The sequence below is a fragment of the Acinonyx jubatus genome, chromosome E2, assembly GCF_027475565.1.
Source record: "Acinonyx jubatus isolate Ajub_Pintada_27869175 chromosome E2, VMU_Ajub_asm_v1.0, whole genome shotgun sequence".
Taxonomy (NCBI): Eukaryota; Metazoa; Chordata; class Mammalia; order Carnivora; family Felidae; genus Acinonyx; species Acinonyx jubatus.
The window spans coordinates 4,058,895-4,064,894 of NC_069396.1; the positions used below are offsets into that span (position 1 = coordinate 4,058,895).

The 6,000-nt window shown below is 53.6% G+C and overlaps 1 protein-coding gene across 6 annotated transcripts in view; it reads right to left on the reverse strand.

Moving 5' to 3' along the window:
* Positions 1-5,799, reverse strand: part of KIAA0513 (KIAA0513 ortholog) — a 62,982-nt gene extending 57,183 nt beyond the window's left edge. For 5 of the 6 annotated variants that reach the window (XM_027076329.2, XM_053211343.1, XM_027076326.2 and 2 more), the window contains exon 1: positions 5,652-5,799. The gene's annotated coding sequence lies outside the window, so the exon portion shown is untranslated. Of the gene's footprint in view, positions 1-5,569 lie in introns of all 6 variants that reach the window. The other variant, XM_027076327.2, reaches the window with a different exon arrangement.
* Between the last annotated feature and the right edge of the window lie 201 nt (positions 5,800-6,000).

The window sequence follows — 6,000 nt, forward strand, 5'->3', positions numbered from 1 at the left end:
GAATAAGGTGAGACAGAGCCAGAAATAAAAAGGTCTCGAAAGGCAAAGGTGCAAATGATTTCAGACATTTGCTGGCAGCCTGCCCTGCTCTCACGCACCCTCCCCCCCCCACGCCCCCCTCCCCCACCGGCCCTCAAAATGAAAGAAGTTTCTCTGCGAATTCCTGGATGGCTCATGCTCAGGACATCAGCAATACTTTTTCAGGCCATAATTAAGACACTCAACACCAGAACTCGTGAAGCCTTATGGAAAAGACTTTGGATCGCTGGAAAAGCCCGACAAGGGGAAATGCAGGTTCTCCTAATGTTGCGGCATGCACCCAAGCCGGCCACGGGCGGTCTAGTGCTGGGGTGACAGGGCTCTGCTGCCCCCCACATTTCTCTGTGCCATCGTGACAAGGACAAGGGAGGAAATGGTCCCTCCAGGGCTCCTGCAGGGCCATCAGGCATCCCCCGTCCTACCCTGGGCTTGCACTGCTAGTAAGACCTGTCCCAGCAGGCAAGGGAGGGCTGGGGAGGCCACGGGCCTTGCAATCAGATGCAGGAGATTCACCTTGTCCTCATGACCTCGGGCAAGTCACACAATTGCTCAGACCCTCGGCCTCCTCACCTGGGACACGTGCAGATCACCTCTTAGCTTACAAGTTGTAAGGACCATGATGCTTTTTTTTTAATAGTTAAAAAAAAATGTTTTTATGTGTATTTATTTTTGAGAGACAGAGAGAGACAGAGCATGAGCCGGGGAGGAGCAGAGAGAGAGGGAGGCACAGAATCCGAAGCAGGCCTGACGCGGGGCTTGAACCCAGAGACTGTGAGATCATGACCTGAGCCAAAGTCAGGGGAGGGCAGAGAGAGAGGGAGACAGAATCCAAAGCAAGCTCCAGGCTCCGAGCCGTCAGCACAGAGCCTGATGCGGGGCTCGAACTCACGAACTGTGGGATCATGACCTGAGCTGAAGTCAGACGCTTAACCAACCGAGCCACCCAGGTGCCCCTATGATTATTTATTTTTGGGAGAGACAGAGTGCGAGCAAGGGAGAGGCAGAGAGAGAGGAAACAGAGAATCCAAGGCAAGCTCCAGGCTCCGAGCCGTCAGCACAGAGCCTGATGCGGGGCTCAAACTCACGAACTGTGGGATCATGACCTGAGCTGAAGTCAGACGCTCAATTGACTGAGCCACCCAGGTGCCCCAGGACCATGACGCTTTATGTAAAAATATCCAAATCCATGCCATTATCCCTAAAAAGAACCCAGCGCCTCCTGCCAGTTTCTCCCTTTAAAATGTCACTGGATCTTGAAGTGAGAAGGTGTTATGCATTGAATTGTGTCCCCTAAAAAGATATGTTGAAGTCCTAACCCCCAGAACCTGCAAACATGACCTTATTTGGAAACAGGGTCTTTGCAGATGTAATTAAATTAAGATAAAGTCATAATGGAATATGACCAATTTGATGGTATCCTTAGAAGAAACAGAAACAGAAACACACACACACACACACACACACACACACACACACACACACAGCGAGAAGAACGCTCCAAGGCTAGACACACCAACGATTGCTGGGACCCACAAGAGGCTGAGAGGGAGGCACAAACAGATCCTCCCTCTGAACCCCCCAAAAGGAAGCAACCTTGTCAGCGCCTTGATTTTGGACTCCTAGTCTCTAAAACTGTGAGAGAATAAATATATGTTGTCTTAAGCCACCAAGCTTGTGGTGCTTTGTTACAGCAGCCCCAGGGCACTAGCATAAGTTATCTGGTTTTCCTAGCTATCTAATGCTTGAATTATCTTGCCCAATGGCTGGCTAGTCGGCCCGTGTCTGTCTCTAGCACAAGAAAACCAACTTGGTATCTACCAAGGCAGCAATCCCTCCCATCTTTGAAAAGATCTGTCACAAAAATCATTCATTCAACAAATTATCAATTGAACACCTACTATATGCCAGGCACGATTTGGGGCACTGTTGATACAGTGGTAAATGGGCAGCACGTAATAAAAGCATTCTCAAAGAAGGACATCTGTGATACTGTTATGAAAAAAAGAAAACACCATAAAGTAATAAAGTGGGTGGGCTGGGGACCAGGCAGAAACTATTTTAATTGTTAGGGAAGTTCTAAGGATGTGACATTAGAGCAGTTGACTTGAATGACAGGGAGCCAGCCATGGGGAAATCTGGCAGAAGGAACAGTGAGTGCAAAGGCCCTGAGGTAGTTAGAGTTTTCCTCGTCCGCCACCCGGAGGAAGAGAAATGCGGTGGTTGTGAAACCCGAGGAGCTGACCCAGTAGTTTTGTTTATCTGACGCGGTATTTTATACGTGGCATCGTCTGGGTTATGGCGACTTTTTTTTTATTTTATTGTTTTTTAAACAGGGCACAGCTGTTCTCATTAGGAAAGAACAAGCTTTAATCCCGCTTTCTAGATCTGGGCAGCGAGATCCGGAAAAGGACTTCAGGGTGGGTAGAGTGAGGCAGAGTGAGCTGGATGTGTGCAAGGCACAGGAAGAAGGTGGGACTTTTGTGAGTGGTAAGTGATGAAGCTGGAGACTCAAGCAAGGTCAACTAGCACTCACATAGCCCCCCCAAGTAGACCACGGTGAGAAGTTTGAATTCGCTCCCGAGTACTGGCAGGCCACTGGGGAGGGGTATGGTTCAATTCTGGCACGATAAAGGCCTTAAAACTAAAGTCTCTCTAACTTTAGACAGAGAGCTTGTGTCCTTTGGTTCTTGGGCCCTTATAAAACAAGCTTAATAAATGACAGCCCTAAACCTTCTGGGATCATGGCTCCCCAGGTGCTCAGGCTTACCCAGCCATAATTCATTCACCACTGTAGCAATTTCCAAGGACTATTCTTGATTTTTTTTCTATGCCCTTTATTAAATGTGATGTCCAGAAAAGAACACGATGTCCTCAGCATGGAGTAGACTGGACCTCTATCATCTTTCTTCTTCAGATCTGTACATCTACTGTTGTGCCCTTTTAATTGTCATTCTGTTTTGTGCCACTGCCTGCTGAAACAGATCTCAGATAACCCCCCGCCCCCTCCCCAAAGTCCTTTTCCGGATCTCGCTGCCCAGATCTAGAAAGCGGGATTAAAGCTTGTTCTTTCCTAATGAGAACAGCTGTGCCCTGTTTAAAAAAACAATAAAAAAAAAAGTCGCCATAACCCAGACGATGCCACGTATAAAATACCGCGTCAAATAAAGAAAACTCCTGGGTCAGCTCCTCGGGTTTCACAACCACCGCATTTCTCTTCCGGGTGGCGAACGAGGAAAACGCTAAGGGCAAGTTTCCCTAGAATTGCCTTGCTCTCTGGCCCCACCCGGCTGAAGACACCTAGACTATTTGGAAACACCAAGCCATGGAGCAAGAGGTCCCTTGCGATCATACTTCCTACTAGATTTCTCTAAGACGGATAAACAAATCTGAGTAGATGCGGACCCTCAGGCTTGGGTGGGAATGTGGTGAAGGACACAGGAGCTAAGCTGACTCCATGACTGAGACGGGCGGTGGGAGAAAAGGACGCGCGGCCAGCCCACGTGCCAAAACCCGTCCCCCCACCACACCCCACTCCACAGGCCGATGGCAGGCTACTGCATCTGGCGTCCGATGGCTGGGTCTAACATTTCACTCTGCCCCCTTGTACCTAAGAGACTTTGGGCAGTCGCCTGGTCTCAGTTTCCTCATCTGTGACATGGGCACGAAACACCACCTATCATGCCAAGTTTATTGTGAAAATCAAGCGAGATTCTGTGCCAGAGCCCTTTGTAAAGTACTCTGTCACATCAAAGTGAGGGGTTATCATCAGCAACAGGGTTTTACTCCTCCCTTATTGCATGTTTTTCCCCGCTGCTGGTTGAATTTTCATGACTTTGTTGTTGTTGTTTTTTTTAGATCTTCCCAGGTTGCTTTTGATGTTTCTTTCAACCTGATTATTTTCTTTTTTGAGGAAGGAAGGGGGGGGGGAGCATGTAGAATGAGTCATTCCATCCTAAACCTTTCATAGGGTTTGTCCTAAAAGGTGTCCTCTCTTGGAGTCCCCATAAATCAATTTGCCTCTGAAGAACCAAAGTTAATTGTCATAGAGAGAATCACTCTTCTTCACTTTCTAGAATTCTGTAGCAAATTACTTAAGGTTTGTAATTTATTCACGTCACTGAGTGGTAGCTTTTGTCACTGCCCTTAGGTATTACATTCTCAAATAATCCAGACTATCTGCACGTTGGCTGACGCAGGCCATACAAAAGACAAACACTGCAAAAACAAAACAACAACAAAAAAACCCACGGAACGTATCCCAGAACCGCGCAAGAGGCTAGAGACGATAGGCTAATCACTAAGAGTGCTACATGTGAGTCCTAGCCCATCTTCAGTTCTTTTATGGAAAAAGAAAATCTCACGAGGCAACTTTTTCCCTGTCAATTGATCTCAGAAGCCTTTCGCCCCCTGTCCACAGGCGTAAGCAGTCCTACTTCTGAACAAAACGGAACTAAAAACAGGTGACAGTGGAAGGGAGTGACTCTGAACAAAGCGAGCACATAAACTTCCACACAGAAACGTGTCAAAGACCTGGAGATGCGCTCATGCACAACCAATCGCAATCTTCCTTGTGTTTTTTTCTTTGCTTAATTCCGCGGTTCTGTATCTTGGCTCCCCTGGCTCAGGTTCCGGGAGCGGGTGCCTCTCACCAAACGAATCAGAAACATTAGCGTTAGGTGACAGTGGCCTGGGGGGGGGGGGGGGGCAGCCTGGTCCCTGACAGCGGTCTGCGTGCCTCCAGCCCTGACTCACCTGTGCCAGCTCAGAGGCGAGCTCCTGCTCAGTCTGCAGCTCGGCACCCGTGCCCCACGCTGACCCACAGAGTTCCAGGAGCTGGCTGGCGCCCACCGCCAAGTCCTCCTCCCGAGTGCAATCCGGGGGCAACCTCGCGAAGCACAAACCCCCGGACGCGCGGGAAAACGCACCCGGCTCCAGGAAGACCACCTGCCGTCCCTTCCGGTCCCGGGGCTTCTGGTTCAGTCCACCCCGAACCAGCCCAGCTGTTGGAGCTCCTAGCGCTGCGCCTGGGCTGCCGTGCCCTCTGCAAACCTCTGTGCCTACTGACCCGCACCGGGGGACGGCGGAGCGCCGCGAAGGCACGCGCACAGTTGTCGCCCCCCCACCCCGTCCAGAGCCCCAGACCTTGTTCCCCCCCCCCCCCCACCGTGCCTCCCCCGTCGGCCACCCAGGAGCAGAGACGCAGCCAACTCAAGACTCAACACACAGCACGACTTGGCAAATGCCTTTCCCCTCCTGGTTCCGGGCACCCCCCTCCCAGGAGTCTGGGGGCTCTTCTTCCCCCAGGACCCAGGGGCCGACTCCACCCCAAAGCCACCTGGCGACGACCATCTGCCACCGGGGGGGTGGGGACCCCTTGTCCATCCTCCCCCAGGCGCTGCACTGCCCCCCCCCCCGCGGGCTCCCGGCTCCCCTCCCACCCTCTCCCCCCGGCACGCGCGGACCCCGCAGAAGCTCCCGACCCCCGACCCCGCGTCATCCGGCCGCCCCCTCCTCCTCCCAAGCCCCTCACCCGCCGGCCCTCGGAGAGCCCCGCGCCGACCGGACAGCTGACGCGTCTCCCCCTCGCAGGCGCTGGCGGGAGCCTCTCTCACCGCGGCGGGCGCCGGCCGACCGGTCGGACCGGGGAGCGAGCGGGCGCCTCCGGGCTCCGCGCTGCGGCCACTGCGCGGGCCTGCGAGCCGGGTCCTTCCGAGGCGACAGCCGCGGGAGCTGTCAGTCAGCCGGCCGTGCCCGCCCCCTCCCGGCACCGTCTGCGCAGGCGCGAGAGCGGCCCCGCCCCCGCCCCGCGCGGGCGACCCGAGAGCGGGTCACGTGACGGGGAGGGGCGGATGCTGGCTGCTGGCGCCCGGCGCCCGGGGCGGTCAGGGTCCCGACCCCGGCCGGGATCTCTCCGGGCCGTGACTGTGCCTGGACGGGAGGCCTGGGCCCGACGTCCCCGGA